This window comes from Pezoporus wallicus, unplaced genomic scaffold (genome assembly GCF_028554395.1).
Source record: "Pezoporus wallicus isolate ANWC-B61680 ecotype Strahan unplaced genomic scaffold, APGP_CSIRO_Pwel_v1 contig_3486, whole genome shotgun sequence".
Lineage (NCBI taxonomy): Eukaryota > Metazoa > Chordata > Aves > Psittaciformes > Psittacidae > Pezoporus > Pezoporus wallicus.
In genome coordinates this window covers 3,681,319-3,700,859 of record NW_026642292.1, presented here as the reverse complement: position 1 = coordinate 3,700,859, position 19,541 = coordinate 3,681,319, and the positions used below count along the sequence as shown (strand labels likewise).

Sequence of the window (19,541 nt, the reverse complement as noted above, 5' to 3'; positions counted from 1 at the left end):
GTCTGTGGGATTCTCTTGACTCATTCAGATAAGTTTGTACTTCTTCCTACTCTGTCATCACTAAATTTTTTTCAGTTCATATATTTTATTTCTGTAAACCTGTTCCACTGGACTGATGACAGGAACATTGATCTGTCAAGGAAATGACCCATAAACAGTTTACAAACAGTAGGGTTTGTTGAACCAGCTGGAAGAGGTGCATCTACCCAAGAGAAAATTTGTTGGTTATGATGAATTGGAAGTTGAAGAATTGATTTTGCATGATACATTTAGAATTGTTGAAGGGCAAGGAAGCTTCAGCTATAGTCAGATCTTAACTTTTTCCAGGCTGCCTTTTGTATGCACTGTTCTGATGGATGTGCATTTGTCATTTCCCAGAAAGAACAGGTACTGTTCTTGGGGTGGTGCTTCTGGCTACAGTCTGTATTTGGATACCTGCCAGCTGCTCAACTGGAGGAATTTTCTCTCTGAGGATTCAAGCAACTTAACAAAACATGTATGACAACAAGAAATCATTTTTGTCCCTTATTACAACACAGAAATCATCAAAGATAGGGCAGTCATTAAAAAAAGCCTTCCGGGGACAGACTCAGGAAATGAGCTTGGGCTACTATGGCCTTTCCTTAGGTCATAGAAAGTATATGCAGCCTGTCATTTAACTGACCATACTTTCCTCTCTGAAACCAAATCAATAATTACAGATTGAGTAAATGCACTTGCAAACTCCCTATTTCAGAATTCAGCTTGGGACATGACAGTATTCTCAGACAGCAACATCCCATGGAGAAAAATAAAAATCTATGGATATGACCATTCTGGTCTCTATTAAGGACACTGCCTGGCTGCATTCTGAATTTCAAATTTCATTTGCAAAAAAGTTAGTTTTTTAATGCAATTCCTTCTTAGACTATGGGGAATTATGGGACTGCTTTGCTTATTCCCCCTTGGGGATCTCAGGCTGAGCTGCCACATTCTAATTTATTTCTCACAGGCTGTATTAATCACCTTGGGCTTTGCACAGATAGGCATCATATTCTCCATTGATAATTCTGTATATTTTTATAGATCTGGAAGGAACTTCAAGTGCTTTAAACAATTTGTGGCAAATCATCCTTTTCTCACAGGACTCAGCTCAGTTACATGTAAGCTGTAACAGTTTTCAGAGTAAGGGTCAGTATCTTCTGTGGTTCTGCAGTGACTGACCCCATGTGGTCATGGCTCATCCTTGTGGTTTCACCTGCTATGCATAAGTAAATCAAAAGAAAAACTAACACATTTTCACCTCACTGGAGGAAGGATGAGGAATTAGCTTTCTCTTCTAAAAACAAGCAGGCAACACAGCTTTAAAAATTGTTTAAAACACAGGTTGATAGGGTTGGCAGCAAAGCAAGGGCTCCACAGATCCATTTCAGGACTCCAACCCAGCATCCTCACACCCTGCCATGAAAGACACATCACCAAGCTCCCTGTCAGCCTTCTGCCTTCTCAGTGCCAACATTCCTTGGAAGGCACTATACCATGACATAAAGGAGCCTTCCATACATTCTCCACTTCTGGCCTTACAAGGCACAGATACTACTGAGCCTTAGGAATCAGCTCACCCTCTGACAGCAGCCAGTGAGATGTGGTGTGAACTAAGCAGCTGTACAACCATTTATAGCCACGTTAAGACAAAGCTGTAGGTACAGTAGCACTGTTTGGGAAATAGAATGACTTCACATGACCCCATATCTGGTCTTTTGCCAGTGAGGAGACTTCCTGATAATAATTCCCAATAATAATTCCTGTGTTTCCTTGCCCAGATTTTTCTTTTCGATGAGGGAAAGATAGGCAAAATACATCTCTTTCTGCTACGTTCTCTTACAGATGAAGTAGCATGGATCAATAGATAAATGCCAGTACCTCCTACTGGTCAAAAAGCTATAGGTTACCTTCCTTTCTGAGGGAATATCAGCTGGTGCCTGCTTTACAAAGTTGCTAGTTTACAATGATCTCCAAGGATGCAACAGCAGTTACCAATCTCTCTGGCCTCTTTGACTTGGGAAGCGGAATGTCCAGTTCACTTCCTGCGAAAAAGCTCAGTGCCTCTGTGCTGCCAGAGGGTGCAACACTAGAGAAACTGCACAGACTTACATGCCACACATGTAACGAAGAAAGCCCCAGTCTTAGGCAGACTGACACCTCTGGGAAACAGCAGAGCAAACTATTTAATACAAGCTTATTGGAGTGAATGCATACTTGGACAGAAGACACTCAAGAGATATCACGACTAAGACAATACAAATGCTGTTGACATCTGCTGACTACCTGAAAATCAGAAGGGCCAAGCAACAGGAAAATGAGTCTTCCATTCTATTCAGCAATTTATTTCCAAAGTAGGCTTGGAAGATAAGGCAGTCCAAACCATCATGGATGAAGCAGGATTTTATTTTTAGGTAATCAGCACTGACTTCATCAAAGGCATAAGCTTAGATGCAAGTGACTTCTCAACAACTACTGCGAGTCATCTCTACATGAAATGAAGAGGCAGATTTTAGCACAGAATCAGGAAGGAAGGCAGAGGAGGTCCACAGATCCAGTGCAGTTAGCAGACATTGCTAAGAGCCTGAGGGATCGTGCCAACTCCATCCTGCCATTGCTACAGATAGTATTTCTCCTGGTCAGGGCAGAAATAAAAGGGCTGTGTAGTTTGGGTACGCAGGTGTTATCATTCTCTGTTCCTGTAGCAAATGTGTTAATAATACAATAGATGGATTTCAAGGCTGCAGTCCAGTGTCCTCCACCTGTTGTTTTTTTTTTTAAGAGGAGAAATGACACAGCCTGAACAACGTTGCAGCATGGAAAATTTGTTAAATAATAGTATTCAACTCTAAAATAGTGTATGAGTCTCCTCTCTGCTTGGTATTCAATATAATTTCTATTGCCCTGTCTGTGGAGGTCACCTCCTTGTTATCAATTCCTGCTAATTAAAAGATTAAGAGTTCAGGAAAGTCATTCTGAGGACTCAGCTATTACTAGCACTAACAACAGCTGGCAAAGTAGTGACATATGGCTGAATGTCCCGACCCCTTTCTCTTTGCACAGCTTTCAAGTTTATCAGAAATTTCAAGGGACTGGACCCAATATTTAGCACGGTCCTTTTTAGTTCTATGGCCTATGAAATTCATTTCCACTCTTCTGGTGAATCTGCTGCTACTGATGTTTCACAAAGAACAGCTTTCCAAATGACTGTTGTATGCAAGCCCTTGTTTCCAGTAACAACCTCTTAATGCCCACTAAAAATATTATCATCTCAATCTTCAGGGGACATACACATGCACAATAAAGGTCACTTCTGCCTAAGAGGTAGGTCACTGCTTGGCAGTAACATGTTACCCCATGACACATTTTTACTTTGCTTTTTCAAGGCAGCACTAGCCACCATATGTTTAGCCCTGATGGCTTCAGTATCATGATGGCAATATTGTCATTTCCTAGTGCTATAAAAGAGACCTCATGGGCCTCTGACTGTTCTAACACTCAGCACTAGAGAAATCCTGGTCTGCTGATGCTATTGCTCTCTCATACTGAACAGAGCCTCCCTATCCAGCCTGGCGATTGCTTCATTGATGGTATCACAGTAGGGAGCAATAGCCAGGGTTTAGACATGAATTAAGAGCCAGGCAAAGTTCAGGCAGTTTACTTGGAGCAATGAATACCCCATGCATTTATAGGCTGTTTAATCATCTGAGGATCTGAGCCTCATCCTTTTCCTAAGCAACTTTTTTCTCTGGATTTCCCAGTCACCTTGCCCAATTCAGCATCCTACCCTGGTTTTGTGAGCTTATTCCATGCAAAACAATAGCCTCTGTGTTAAAGACTTCTCACAACATTAACCTTTCCTGAAAGTGCTTTGAGAGACATTGATAATAAGTACTATGAATTGCAAAATACATTAAGTTTTGGAATAATTTCCACATGACTTGGTTCACAGTGGGCCTTCTTTCAGACACTTACTGTAAAACATACTCAGTCACAACCTATCTCAATTTCCAACATGAAACATCCTGTAACGTTTTGTGTTTCCACCACCCTCATCCACAATTAGAGAGACATTCTAACAGTGACACATACGGCAAATTAGAGCAATTTTGCCTGCTAGACCATGAGCAGTAACTTCTAAAGCTCTCAGCAGCTATGAAGAGATTTGTGAAGACCACTTTCCATATGCCAGGCAATGACCTCACACCAAGAGTCCTGCTCAAGGATGAAGTTTGTCAACCTGACATGAGAGGAGTTCAAGTGCTCCACATGGAACCACTTATAACAAAGTCGAGCTGAGCCTGCCCAGCCATTTTCTGGGAGACCTGGAACAGGGCAGCATCTTAAAACCTCCTGGCAGCCTCCTGAAAATCTGCATCCTTCTGGGAGACATGAAATAGAGTTTGGAGAGCTACACAAAGCAACTTTGACAGCTTGCATATAGCATGCACTCTGAACACTAAATTCTGGTTTTCCTAAAGAAGATTAAGGAAATGCTTGAAGAGTCCTAGTTTATAATCCAGTGATGCCCAAAATCATATAGGACATTACATGGTTATTTAGCTTCAAGTATGGGCATTATAGGAGGTATAATTTTACTGGTCAGCCAAGATGATCTGCTGTAGGCACATCTTATCACTAAGCTCACAGCAGTGGGAAGGAAAAGAAAAAGGATGCAAAAAAGAAAAATGTAAATATGCATGCAGAGCACAAATAGATGGTACCTTAGTGTGAGGAGCCTATCTTGAAACAACAGCAGTAACAACAGAGTAAAAAAAATGTGAGAGGGCCCAAATTGTTTCCTTCTGAGGAGTTTACCAAAGAGACAAGATACTCTCATGGTAATAGAAAAATAATGACTAGTATAGAGCAGGAAAGTGAGGTCCTGTCTATATTCTCATAAAGTGAAAAGAGAAAGCCTTCAATAGGAATTTAAAAAGTAAATAATAATTAGAGCTAATAAATCCAAAGACAACTAAACCCCGCCCCTTTATTTTGCTGCAAACTATCAGAAACATAAACATCTCAGCACAATTATTTCTATCACTATCCAGGGTTGATTTTCTGGTTCTCAATTTAAAGTTCTTTGAAACAACCAGACCTAAAGATGGTCAGATTGCTCATCTTCCCCAGACTAAAAGGACCGGCTGACAGCCTTCTTGGTAGAAAGACTGGCAGTCTTCCATAATAAAGAGTTTATGTCTGGACCCTGTATTAATAGCTGTAGCCACTGAACCAAAAGGATTTTGTTCTAGTAAAAACTGTCAAGCTGACAACTCTGGAGACTGAGGTGTCTCATTTATTCACAGAACAATTAAATTATAGAAGACACTGGGCAGATTCCTCTCAACTATGCCTTTCAGGTATTACTTCAATAAAAATCTCTGTTCTGAGGCATCTATGCTATGGTGTAGGTGGATTTTTTTGTGGCTTTGGATGAACCTGTCAATGGAAAGAGGCAATTATTGCAAATCCCTGACTACAGATGTGCTATGGGAACATCTGTCTCAGCAGGAAAGACTGACATCCAAGACAATTTGCAAAAGTCAGAGAACAAGCAACAGATGGCAGCAATTTTCAGTCACCAGTGACTGGCTTGGGTTCCTTTCTGGCTAACAAGTGTGAATGGCTCAATTACCTGGCAAGTTCCCTCAGACTTCAGCATCTACCTGAAGTTGAGAGAACTGCACACTTGGTCACAGTTGGTTTTAAAATCAGCTAATAAAAACACAGCTAATAACAGCACTCAATACCCATTCAGTTCAGAGACGGAGAAGCACGGATCCTTAGCTGCTCACAAGCTCTGACCCTGCACCTTGTCCAGTGGCCAGAGTGGTGATGTACATGCTCAGTTAAAAGGTGCAGGTTTTTCAGTACAGTTCTGACTTTCTACCACAGGTCTGACAGACATACAAAGAGACCAACATCTAGATGAGTCAGCCTCCAGCAAAAACGCAGAAAATTACTCATTTTGTGCACCTATAATTAGTACTTCCTGTGCATGGAAACATAGAAAAGCACATAATCATACAAGCACTTCATCTACCCAGTGGCAAAACCAGCCTACTGCCTGAAGACCTCTCCCCCCTCCCTGAATCTACAGAGCAAGACAAAGAAACATTCAGGGCTCCTGACAACCTACTTCTTCCCCAGCACATGCTAAACAAAACCCTGCTATCTAACAGGGAGAGAGGATGAATTAACATAACCAGCTCTCCACACAGCAATTAGCAAATGAAATCAAAACAAAGGAAATGTCCTCCATTAATCTTTCCCTGCCAAAGAGCACCTGACTGCCACATAATCCACGACAATTAGCCAAATAATGGGAGCGCAAGAGATTTATCTTGAAGTAGAAATTAGGGAGGGCACGATTAATGCACTGTACATCAGGAGTGCAGGCAAAAGCTCTGCAATGTTTGAGGAAACTGCAAAGCTTAGTAGCCTGCAATCAGGTTGCAACACATACACCCCGATACACTCCTTTACCATATCGTGCATAAGTCTGATTGGCATATGGAAGGATCAGAACTCATACCCAAACTTACACAGACAAACTTCAGTGGTGTACCAAACAGATTTACCAATATCTTCTATTAAGAGGGGCAACTGGCAGCAGTACTTGAAAAATGTGGGGATAATACCCTTAAACAGTACAAAGCTATGACAGGCATAAAGGTTTTCTACCATCCAACAGGGTGGTGCAGAAGACATTTAAGGAGATTTACAAAGATTGTGATCTCGGCCATTAATAGCTGTGCCAAAATTTTCCTGTGGGACAGTAAACAATTTATAGTCCTGTGACATTAAGTGTACTATGACACACAGTAGGAACTGGATTCAACAAAAGACTTATTCCAAGGATATTTTCAACACTACAGAAAATAAGACTTTAACCAAGAGGAATGGGAAGAGAACAGACTCAGCACACTACTAAAATCAGTGCTGAAGTGGTGTGAAAATACCTTCTTGTCATCAACTTAAATATCAGCTTATCAGGCAAGCCAACAGAGAATTTACCTTGGGCAACTGGTCTCATAGATGTTGCTGTTACAGGGGCTCTTAGGCATTCAGACAACTCAAGAGGAGTTCTGAGGGCTCTGTAACAGATTTAGTCTTTCTCTACTCAGAATACGCAACTTCACAGATTCCATCAGCTGCCATACCACTGTATCTCGCCTGTGCTCCAAACTTACGTCTCATGTCTTTTCACACAGCAAGTATAACAAATATGGAAATTGAGCCGGGATGAACACACAAGTCATTCCTGGAAAACGCCTGGGTAGATTCACATTCCTAAACCTATAATCTTGCAGTTGACATATTTCAATAGAGCAGAGAACTTGCTTCCAAGATCCAAAGTCATACTTCTAACCAGAAAAAATAAAGTATCTTTCTGCCAAAGAACACTGCATGTAAATGAGGGAAGGGAAAAAAAAAAAGTTCACCTAGAGGAGTTACTAAAATTCCACCAGGGATTGAGAGCAATTTGAAAGCCTCTACTCAGTAACAACGTTTTGGTTTAGCTTTCTCTCCAATTCTTCCCTACAATGTATTCCTTTTGTTTCTCCTTCTTTCTTTCCTTCCTACCTCCTCCCTCTCTTCCCCTTTGGAAAATCTGAAAATCTTTTCGCTTTCACCTTGTCCTTTAAGCTTCACAAGGAGAACATGTTCACCTCTGGAATATACTACATAGATCTCCTCTAAGTGCTTAGTATACTCAAAAGTGGGGGAGTGAGGTGGCAACATTAAAGAAAGTAAGAAGCTACCTCCAATGAAGTAGTTACAGCTATACGACAACATGAAGTTTCAGCTCTCTTGAAGTTCTTACATATTTAATCCTTTTCATTTCCCTGGAGTTTCATCAGCTGACCCAGCAGGGTCACTTTGCCCCAGTTGTGGGCAATCAGAGGTGGTTCCCCACAAAATCAGTTGAGCTGTTTCTCTAGCTCACATAACACTGCCTTCACCATTGCTCTCATGGATCTCTTTCCTTTTTTGAACAGTTAATTTACTGTACTTCATCAGTATTTTTACAAAGAAATGACAGAACAGAACAGAGGGTACCATGTGTCCCCTTTCCAGCATACAGCAGTCATATTTACCAGGCACTGAAGATTAATGAATCTGGAGCTGTTTGCTACTCTCCAAAAGTGTGAGCATGTTCTTGCCATCTCACACTGGAGAGCTAGTTCTGAATGTGCATGAAAAGACAATAGTAGGTGTCCCTTAGTGCTGCTTTCTGGGGAATCCTTAAACAGCAGCAGCAACACCAAAAGACTGTGCCAAATCATTCCATTCTTAAGGGGACATTTACCACCTCCTCCCAAAGAATCTGTTTCCAGCCCCTTACAGTCAATACATTCCCATGAGAGAAATCAGCACAGACCTGCCAACACAGCCCAGCACAAGCTACAGCTGCATCATCTAGCCACTTAACAGCAGTCTTTCTGACAGCATTTGTTTCAAGGAAACTAAGAGAAAATAATAGCATTCAGCCACTTTACAAGTCCCACAGCCTTACAAAATGGAAATGGAGGGCAGAACCTCAGAGATGACCTAAGGCTAGTGGCTGCACAGTTAGCCTATGAAGCTGTTTTCATGTTAGTGCACCAATTGCAAAGAAGTTACTATTTGTCATCAATTCTTAACCACTGCAGTATTAACAGGCTTCTTCCTTGATGTAATTCTAATTCATATTTTTAATGTCCAATCAAAGGCTAGAGTTTTAATTTCCCACATAGCTGGATGAAATTCTTTCAACATGAAGGCTCTCTCTCTCTAAACTTACTTGTTCACATAACATGAGCAACAAACATGGTGGAACGCAGCAGCCATAAGAGCATGGCCTGGCAGAATTCAGTCTGGTTCAGGCTGAACAAAGCTTCAGCCACACAGGGCACTCTTGATCATCTGTACTCTGCCCCTAAGCAGGGACACTGTTGTACTTTAATTCGACAGCAATAAAATAAAGGGGCATTTAAAAAGAAAGCTATATGTCAAGAATTTCTTCATAACAGACAGATTTTTTGGAAAGAACAAAGTTCTCATTATACTGTCTGTTGAGATTCTTCTTTGTAAAACTGTGACAAATCTAATAGTGCACGGGGGGATATTTTTTAATAGAGCCAACAGATGGATGAGGTTTTAGAGAGGCAGAGACAGAAACATATAAACTTCAGCCAAATGTAAAGAAAGAGAAACTGCCTGGGAAAACATAACCGAAAGTAACTCAGCATGGCTTAGTACTGGGAGCTGAACTTGCAGCTTTGACAAGGCTGACTTTAAGGCGACCTTCAGTGAAGCTTCTTAACAGTGTATGCTGGGCAATCGCTGGTAAATCTTTATTAATTTTAATTGGCGGCACCCATTTATAAGAACCATTAAAAAGGATAAATTGAGCCCATCCGGCGTAATGTCTTTTGTTAATTAGTTTGTCAGCACTGTTTTAATATCCCCTAATGACTTCATATTTCAGGCCTGACATTAAAGGAGACGCTGTGAGAAAGGAAATGGTCTTATCACCGTGTACATTTTTTTCTTTTTTTGAACAAAAAGTGTCCTTCCAGGCCTGACCAAGGTTAGGTGTCATTTAACTCAGACAAGCAGGTAGCACAAGACTTGGAAGGGCCCCCTCACCCTATCCAAACTTCACCTTGCTACTGACCAGCATGCTCTGCTGAGATTTTCTCTTTTTGCAGACCCACACAACAGCAGAAGAAATTAAAAATCATCAAGTCACCAAATTCCCACCCTTCCTAGCTCTTCATGGGCTTGTATCCAGTATCAAAGCACAATCATGTGGGAAATATATGGGAAAAACCCAACATACATTTGCCACAACACCTCCCTTTAGTAAAAGCAGGTTAACCCCCTACAGACCTTAAGTTCTTTTGATTCATAACAACATGCACAGCACCGAGATCCTCATCTGTCTTGGGGACCACAAACTTACAGATGAGAAGCTGATAGGATAAGAGCATCAGTAAAGAATGCTTCGTGTATGAATCTGATTTGCAAAGGAAGACAGAAGAGAAATTATTTCTCTAGATATGAAGCTTGGTCTGGAACAAAGAGAAGGGAACAAATCAGTGATTTTGGTGTCAACGGTTCTCTTCTTCCTCCCTTGTGCTCATCACGTATTTCTTGGACTAGCACACTCAACCTGCAAGCATGGAAGACAAGGAACTTGAATTCAGAAACAAATGTTGAAAAAATATGGTTTTTTCTGCTTCTAATGAGTACAGTATATTAGACCCTTATGTCTCAAGTAGATTATGAAGATTTTATATTAGGTAATAAAAACAATGTAGCACAAACATTTAACCCTTTCTCTTGAATATGTATGCAGCTGATATTTTTTTATTCAAGGAGGAAGTGCATAAGGTAAGGGCCAGGAGAAGGTCAGCTGCAGCAATCACAGAAGGCAACGCAACCCGTGATTGTCCTAGAGCCCCTTTACGAAGTTAACTTGATTTTCTTAGACACCATTATCTTTCTCACTGTTCTGCCGCACATTAAATGTCTTTGAGCTGGTGAACACAGCAAGGGAAGTACTTCCTCACTGTGAGGAGTTTTATCCCTGCTCAATTTCCTGCAGTGGCTTGATCAGTCAGGGGGAAGATCCTGAAATAACTTAGACTTTTTGTCAATGAAAGGCTTTTTCTTGAGAGCTGGATTCTATAAGGGCTTTTTCATTGACGTTTACAATAAATGAGCAATATGAGGAAAACAGCATCCTCCCCCAGTTAATATCACATTTGATGCTTTGGGTTCTAGTGTTAGATTAATCCACGAAAGGGTGAACTGAAGAAGAGAGAAACAGCTAATAAGAAAATCAGCTTTTCCTTTATTCACTAATCAAAAGGTGTTTACATTTATGCTGGTAATGGTAAAAGGAAAATTAAATCTTTAGCAAACAAAACAGATCTTTTTTGGTTTCCCTGAAATTTTAGGGTAACCCATAAATGGCTTTTTATAAGCATCATACTGAGAATTGTAGAGAGATGTGTTCTACTTTGCTAGATCACCTTTGAGCAAAAGTAAAGCCTGAATTAGTTACTAGTTTTATTACTGAGCAAAATCCTTGCCTCAAAGTCAATGCAAATCTTTCTGTAAAGATCTCGAGAACTAACAGGTTTTACTTTTTCCATTAAAAGTTAGGGCTAATGATTTCACCACAGATTTTTTTCTTTTGATGAATACACAGTCACAGCACTTGAATATTAAAAGCTGCTCTATGATCTCCCAAAAGCCATCCTATTGTCATTGCAAGCTTGTGCCATGTTTCATGCAGATTTAAAATTTTCAGGGGACCGCTAAAACTATGCCCTATGTGAAGCACACAGTAAAAGCATGCCTAGGGTGAAATAGATATTCCCAGCAGGCTGAACACCTCTTTGAATAAACTGCCTTTACAGCTAATAAAAGTCTTGAGCTTTTCCTCCAACCAGCCTGTCTCTTGTGCACTGGTGTGCTCTACAGAATTCTTTCTTTTATAATCAAAGGTCTGTATAACACTGCCAGCATAGTTGGTACTTAGTCTCCATTTTGCAGCTCTGACAAATACAAATTTACATAATAATCCTTCATTTCTGTAAAACACCATTATTCATGACAAGCATATTGCCAGTCTTCACAAAAGAACAAAACCTTCTATTTTCATTGACCCAGTATTTTTAGCATTTGTTGTACAAAACCTCATGCCTTAATTACTCCTGCTATTGCTAGCCAGAAAGTGAAGAGAGATTATTTTCTTCATATGCATTAACACAATGACAGTTGAAACTCACCTGGGAACTGAGAAAGAAGGCATCTAATATTCCTGTTTCCAGTCTAATATTCCTGTTTCCATGTTTCCAGAAAAAAAAATTCCTGTTTTCTCTGTAAGAGTCAGAGAAAAAGAGAGCAGTATCTACCACTGCCCAAATGTGGCCAGCTTAGGCCCATGTCTTCCAGTCTATTCTCATACATATTCCAACACTATTTTCACTTCATGGTATCTTTCCTTTCATATAAAACTTTCTGTCTTCCAATACATCATTCTTGCTTCTTGTCCTCACAATTTAGGTATCCAATAATCAAATTTTTAAATAGTAATAAAATGCCTGTATTTTAATAAATTATTTAAAGTTTGAATATGCAAACCCTGTGCCAAATATATTTCAGGTATAATAATAAATATAAACATATAAATATATAAATATATAAATATATATAAATAAAATATAAAACTAAGATTTTAAGAAAAAATTAATACTTTATCGTAGATTTTTAACGTATTTTTTATCCAAAATTCAGATTGCCAAATCCAACCACACACACACAGAGCACCTAAGAAATGTATCACCCATGAAAGTAACCTGACTAGTATAAATAAGCGTATACAATTAATTTTATGAATATATATGAAGTACAGGCAGGCCTCACCCATGACATACAGACCCTGTCTGTGCCAGCTGAAGTTCCCTGACCAGTCCTCCAGGCTGCGTCTGGCCTCATTACCTGCCAGGAATTGTTGAGGAACTTACACAGATTTATCTGTGTTTCTGGATTATTCAGTGCACATGTTGAAAGTTTTCCTTTCCCTGCCAGAGCTTCAAGCTGGAAGAAGTCAGAGATCACAACTCCTATTTACAACACTTTTTTGTTAATAAATCTGTTATGAATTATAAAATCAAGCTGTTAACTTTAATAGCAGAGAACTACACAGTGTGTACTACTACACACATCTACTTCACGCAGCTCAGTCACGTGCACACCAACACACCAAGTTGTTGTTACCAGATTAGAGCAACAGCTGAGAGGCCAACCCCAGCCATTTCATCAGAAGCAGAAGATTGTATTGATACAACAAGGTCTTCCAGGCAAACATTCAGAAAGTGCTTCAAGCCATCCCTTGTTTCAACTGGTGTGTACATATATACACCTCTAATTCCTGTCTGCAGATAGCAGCCAACGCCGTCTCAGATGTGGTGTGAGTCACACATCCCACTGTGGATCCTGATGTTTGCTGGTGGTTTTCAACAGATTTGGCTGACTCACATGCTAATTTATCCATGCTTGTGGATTACTAATCTCTGGAGTTTATCGGGTTTTGGGAGACTTTCAGACATGACCTCTCAGCACATACTTTTACCCTTTGACTTGCTGTCTCTGGTGTCTACTTCTACCTCCACATCCATAAATACCTACAGAATCCACGCACATGGAAGGGCTTTTCCAACACACAGGACATCTGACACTTCCAGGAAAAAGCAGAGCTATTAGATGATACCATGTGAACTGTACTGTTACATGCAGTAGCTCAAGGAGACAAGAGGTACTAACAGACCTGTGAATATCAGAGTAAAAGCTAAAAATTGAATTGTTTACAGTGGATTTGTTTGCTGTTGTTTTGTCTGCTTTGTTTTTTTGTTTTGTTGTTGTTGTTTTAGGAAAACAACTAATAATAAAAGGAAAACAAAGGTAAAGTCAATCAATTGGGTTTTTATTTAGTTCATTATTTAAATAAGAGATTAAAAACAAGTTCAAAATCCGGCATTTTTAAATCATTCCACAGAAACAACTTTGAAAATAACCTGAATTTTGTTACCTGTTTTGATCATTCATCAAGAGATCATGGGCTAATTTTTCGTCAGAATCAGCTTTGTAGATTACATCTCAGCACTGGAAAAAACAGTTGCCTGCTTTCCCCCATGGGAAAAAAAACATAGAAGAAAACAAATCACATCACATTGCATAAAATCACAAATGTCATTATCTGTGACCATCATATGCTATTATTTATCCAGCAACTTCTTAGTCCTGCATCATGCTCTCAGCATTCAGCATCAAAGGAAAGCACTGCTGTGTTAGCTTGCACTTACAGTTACAGCTCTCAAACCACCTCACAAAAACTGCTCAATATCTCTATCCTCATACTGCAGAGAAAAAACTGAAACATAAAGATAAGTTGTTTGATTTTGGGGGCAGAATCAGGATAGTCCTGCTTATATTTTCCCTGGAAAAAATTAGTAAATTTTTCTTTTCTTGATATGGAGGACTAGAAAGTTAAGGCTGCATATTTCTCAGCTCCCTTTTGACAAGAAAACTACTAATCCTTCCCAAATTCCCTTATTTTCTTCAGTATTCCACTCACCCTAACTTTTTCCTAAACCAATTCTTGGTCACAAGTGATAGAAACCTTCAGTACAAATCTTCCCAATGAAAAGTTCCTTCTCTGGCTTTAGGCCACCACTTATAATCTCACAATTTTCTCTTAGTCCACTGCTTTCCATAATTAAAACAATCACAACTGTAATACAAATAATTTCAAGAATAAAGTAGTTTTATAATGAAGTTCATAAAGGACAAAAACTTCAGGATTAAGATTAGTATGTAAAAGGGGGCGAGGAGAGCCTGGAGACAAAGAAATGCACGTTACAACAGGCAGAAAGGTGTTCTTTCTGGTCCTGGTTTTGTTGGGCACCACTCAAAGGCAGGCAAATACTTTGCTAACTACAAAGAAGGGTTAAGTGGACCTGAGGCGTCAATTCAAGCCCAGACACTTCACACGTCTAGCCCTGATAAGGAGATGGAAAACCTCAATTCAGTGTACTTAATCCTCAGAATCTCTTAAGAAGCAGCAGTGAGGGCTTTTGGAGACAACCTGCATGATCTCATCGACTGGACCAGGGCAAATGATAAAAAATTCATTTGGAAAACATCAAACTGTGTGGACAGTCCACACACATTCTGGATGAGCTGGTTCTTTGAGATCTAACTGTTGCTTAGTTATACTGGTCACAGAAACAGCTCTTAATTCCGCCAGACAGAGATTAGGACACCAAGAGAGAACCTTCAGAAAGTTTCAGGACCTTGAACTAATTCAGTTTGTGCTATTGATAGGACACCAAGCAAGAACCTTCAGAAAGGTTCAGGACCTTGAACTAATTCAGTTTGTGCTATTTATTCTGCAGAAAGAGCATGTGCAAAACTCTCTGCCCCTACTGTACCAGGGTGATACAGTAATATGAGTTCACTCACATGAATACACTCATAATCCATCCTGGCAAAAAGGGCAACTGTTCAAAACAAAAGTTTTTCACAGGTAGAGACAAAATCCTCACAAAATTGATCTATTAATATTGTTTATACACATTTCTAGAGATGGCCTAGCTACCCAAAGTACAAATAATTTATATAACAGTAGAATTAATACTCACTGAATCAGCTATGCAAGGAATAGGGATCACTTTCCTCTTCATAAGAAAATAAACCTGACACTGCCCTCATCCATGCAGAAATAGCAAAGCAGGAGTTGTGAATTCCTCTGCAAACTGAAAATCAAACTAATTCAGCAGAAACACTTTGTAAGATCTATAATATACAATACACACATTATAGATCTTACAAGAACAAGGATTTGCTTTCCTATTGGCATGTGTTTACCAAGTCTTCAAAATGCCTCAGAATCTGATGAAGCATGGGCTAGATAAATGGACTGTGAGGTGCACTGAATACTTGCTGAACTGTCAGGCTCAAAGGGTTGTGATCAATGGCACAAAGTCCAGCTGGAGGCCTGGCACTAATGGTGTTATTCAGAAACAGAAAGAGGCAGATACAACAATAAAAGAATCTTTAAATCAGACTGTAGTTTTTAAATAGAGTAAAAATAGCCTTTCAGCTACCTTGACAAGTTATTTTACCACTGTAAATCTAAAACAACATTCTCAGGGACATGGGTTAGTATTTTCACTAACTGACCTTTTCCTTTTCCTTTTCCTTCATTTTCACTTTTCCTTTTCCCATCAAGCACAGCTATTATAAACCAAAATGCAGAAAACTCAAACCACTTTTGTAACAAAATAACTATAAGAAATCTCAAATTCCATGCTAATATTTATAAATACTAAAATGTTATTCTTTTTCACTGGTGTGACCAAGAAATCAGTGTTTTGTTGTTGAAAGCCCAGAGACTTTTTTACTATGCACAAGGAAGCAAGAGTCAACAACATAACTGTGTTGCAGGGAAAGCAGAGTTGAATGAATACTGCAAGGGCAGAGCTTCTGGCAGGAGGATTACTCAGCAGAGGGAGCAGTTGCCCTGAGTCACCTTTTTTTCCTTCCAGCATTAGCATTGCTGTAGCAGCAAATTATGGTAAAAGGAGTTTGTAAAGCAGTGTAAAGTAGTTTTTATTAGCCTGAATATGATGATTGGAAAAAAAAAAAAAGCTTTCAAGAACAGGAATCCTTCCTGAGTACATATTGAGAACAAAATCTCTGTGCTTACTTAGATAGGCACTGGTAAAGCATCCAGGAGAAAAAGCAGCTGGTACCTGTGAAGGAGAATGTTGTGTGCTTTTTTTACACAAAAAGAGATAGATAATTTCTAGTGTGAAACAGTAAGAGTGTGTGTCGTGCGTTCAGCAGTAGCAGTCATTTTTCTCCTTCTTAGTAGCTGGTGCAGTGCTGTGGTTTTGACTTTCAGCCTGGGAATAGCACTGATAACATGGATGTTTTTAGTTGTTGCCCAGTAATGTTTAGTCTGACCAAGGACTTTCTGAGTCTCATGCTCTGCCAGGGAGGAGGGGATGCTGGGAGGAAGCAGAGCAGGACACCTGACCAAAGAGGTATTCCATACCACAGCAACTGGGGGAGTTGTCCAGAAGGGATAGATCACTGCTCAGTCGGGCTGGGTATCAGTCGGCGGGTGCTGAGCGGTTGTATTCTCTTCCCTTGTTATTTCCCTTATCATTATTATTATTGGTGGTAGCAGTAGTGATTTGTGTTATACCTTAGTTACCGGACTGCTCTTATCTCAACCTGTGGGAGTTACATTCGTTCGATTCTCCTCCCCATCCATCCAGGAGCAGGGGGAGGAAGGGGGGGAGTGAGCGAGGGCTGCATGGCTGAGTTGCTGACTGGGCTTAAACCACAACAGTGGGAAAAAAGATTATCATTCACCATAAAAACAGTATCTCTGCTGAGTCCACTATTTATGGTGACAATTTTAGTTCCTCAGATTGTCTGTAGAAAGTGTTTTGAGAACAAGAGATGAGAGATCAAGAGTGGACCAACCATGTATGTGTTTGTTCTTCACTAGGTGCCTGTGAGAGTTTATTCTGGTATACAGTCATTACTCAGTTTGACCTATGAAGTTTTCAGGACACCATTTGATGCAAAGGATGAACAAGGTTACATTCTTGGCAATGAAAATGCAGCAGCTAGAGACATGGAAGATCAACTGTGGGAAGTATCATTCTTATTAAGAGAGAGAAAGACACTCTAATACAGAATGTATTGAGAAAGTGCTGCAGGTTTCATAGCATTCTGTGTATAGAACCTGCAAGAGAAAATGGGGCACATACCTTACACAATTTGGGGCACTGCAACACAAAACTATGGTAACTCAAACTATTCCCACACGATTATGCCAAAATCAGTGCTCAGAGTACATGGGCACATTCAGTGATTTTTATTAATAGCCAAAAACAACACTTGCTCTCACTCCATTTTTTAAGTCTTTACTTTTCTAAAACAGACAAAATATAGCAAATTTTCTGTTCACTGTCTTCTGCTTACCAGACACTACAGTCATACATGTTTAGTTAGACCAAGTATTATTTATGTTTTATTTTACACCCTTTAATTCTTACCAATATATTAAAATTTAACATTTTAGCCTTCCCTTCATTATCCTGTTAAATCAGTTACAGGACTTAAAACTGGGAAAGGGATCTTTGTTCAACATGGGTCTCAAGAAGAGCTACTCAGTCATCTGTGAAAGAAATAACTCATCAATTTAGGATTAAAAAGAGTCTCTGCATTATTTTTAATAAACCAAGACAACTTAACCTATAGTAAGCTTCCAGAAGTCAAGAAGAGTAACATATAAGAGACAATTTTATGATAACCACACAACTTGAAGGGGGCCTCCACCCTTTTTAGAGATAGGTGATATGATATATGCTCCCTGCAGCACCAAATTCCTCTAAAGATCCTCTTCTCAAGATGGAGTGCATCACTGCCATAGCCTAAATCAGTGTGGGTGCTACTTCTATCTGCCCTGCAGCTGGCCACATTCTCACCCTGTATATGCTGTCACATACAGCAAGGACACTAACTACCAAGAAATAAGAAATGACTCTACACATTCAGCACTGAGACAAGCAACAATCAGCACAAAAAGCACAGGTTGACTGAACAGCACCATAACCCAAATGACCAGAAACTGCACATGTAACTAGTGAGGACCTGGCCCTTTGTAACAGCTGGTTTCAGGGGATGGCTGTGACTTGGCCAGTCTCCATCCACAAATACAGAGAGCTGCTGCAGTTCAACCCACAAGTGTTCTTGGAATCTGCTTGCTACAGCTTTAAAAAGGGTCAAATAGAAGGTGCTAAAAAAAAAAAAAAAAAAGAAAAAGTTATGCTGTGATCGCTATGGCTGCTTTAACTGGGCAGCCAACTCTGCCTTGTGACAGACAGCTGGGAAATGCAGCTAGTGAGGGACTGATTTGTATCCACATTTAAGCACTGGTGTTTCATGCAAGCACATGAATTGTACAACAGGAATTGGGGGATGGAGCAGCTGCATTAGAAGAAGAGATTTCTCTCCTTAATTTGGAGACAGGCAGGGTAGGTGAGATACAATTAAGAACCACGAAATCACAAAGGCAGTGGAGAAAGTGGGAGCAGAACTGTTACTCACCAAACCTTGCAATACTACAGGTTTGGGCACGCACTCAAAGTATGTGCAAGGTTTGAAACAGAAAAAAAGCAGTAACTTTCCTTTACAAACACAGCAAGTAGTGAATTTCTGGTCATGTAGGACTGAAGAGACCAATAATATCAGCAGGCTAGATGAAAAGAGCATGCTATGCAAAGATGATTAATGTATGGACAACAGTTCCAAAACAGGTAAGGGAATGGGCACAAGTGTACCTCCTTATGATCCTAATCCAATGACTGTGGACACTGGGAAGGAATGAGGAGAATGCACAACATGAAATGGTCAGGACCATGTCCCTTTCCCATCTAGCATTGCCTGCTGTTACTGTCTGAGACAGAAATACCAGTCCAGTTAGGCCATAGGTGCACAATAAGGCATTTCTTATGCTTTTATGCATGAAGCCATGGCTAGAGAAAGGTCACTGACAATGTAGGCCTAAAAGGCCTGACACACTTCACGAAAAAGAGCCAGTATGGCTTCACCTGTAGTTGCTGTCATATCACATATACTTGAAAAACATGTGCCAAAGTTATAATACAATAGGCATACATTTTAGGCTACCTGTTAGAGAACTGAAACTAAATTTCATAGAATTACAGAATAGTTAGGGTTGGAAAGGACCTCAAGATCATCTAGTTCCAACTCCCTGCTATGGGCAGGGACATCTCACACTAAACCATGTCACCCAAGGCTCTGTCCAACCTTGCCTTGAACACTGCCAGGAATGGAGCATTTACCGTGTCTTCGAGCAACCTGTTCCAGAGCCTCACTACCCTCACAGTAAAGAACTACTTCCTTATATCTAA

General features: G+C 40.0%; 1 long non-coding RNA gene across 2 annotated transcripts in view; it reads right to left on the bottom strand.

The window, feature by feature from the left end:
• Positions 1 to 13,738, bottom strand: part of LOC130609544 (uncharacterized) — an 85,770-nt gene extending 72,032 nt beyond the window's left edge. For both annotated transcript variants that reach the window (XR_008974810.1, XR_008974809.1), the window contains exon 1: positions 13,616 to 13,738. This is a non-coding gene — a long non-coding RNA (uncharacterized LOC130609544). The remainder of the gene's footprint in view (positions 1 to 13,615) is intronic.
• Between the last annotated feature and the right edge of the window lie 5,803 nt (positions 13,739 to 19,541).